Here is a 252-nt window from a genome sequence, read left to right as displayed (position 1 = left end):
CGTATGAGGAGAGGCTGAGAGAGCTGGGACTCTTTAGCCTGGAGAGGAGAAGGCTGAGGGGAGACCTTATTATGGCATACCCGTATCTAAAGGGGGGGTTGGAGGAGGATGGAGCCAGACTCTTCTCGGTGGTTCCCAGTGACAGGACGAGGGGCAGTGGGCACAAGTTGGAGCAGAGGAAGTTCCGTTCCAACAGAGGGAAGAACTTCTTTACGGTTGGGGTGACAGAGCGCTGGCACAGGCTGCCCAGGG

The 252-nt window shown here is 57.5% G+C and overlaps 1 protein-coding gene across 1 annotated transcript in view; it reads right to left on the bottom strand.

Annotated features, from left to right (window-relative positions):
• The window catches only part of RECQL4 (RecQ protein-like 4), a gene marked incomplete at both ends in the record, with an annotated part of 14,336 nt that overhangs the window by 7,946 nt on the left and 6,138 nt on the right, over nt 1-252 (bottom strand).

The sequence above is a fragment of the Charadrius vociferus genome, unplaced genomic scaffold (genome assembly GCF_000708025.1).
Source record: "Charadrius vociferus isolate BGI_N301 unplaced genomic scaffold, ASM70802v2 scaffold2415, whole genome shotgun sequence".
Classification (NCBI taxonomy): domain Eukaryota; kingdom Metazoa; phylum Chordata; class Aves; order Charadriiformes; family Charadriidae; genus Charadrius; species Charadrius vociferus.
The sequence above is the reverse complement of the archived record's forward strand: the minus strand, read 5'-3'. Positions and strand labels throughout refer to the sequence as shown.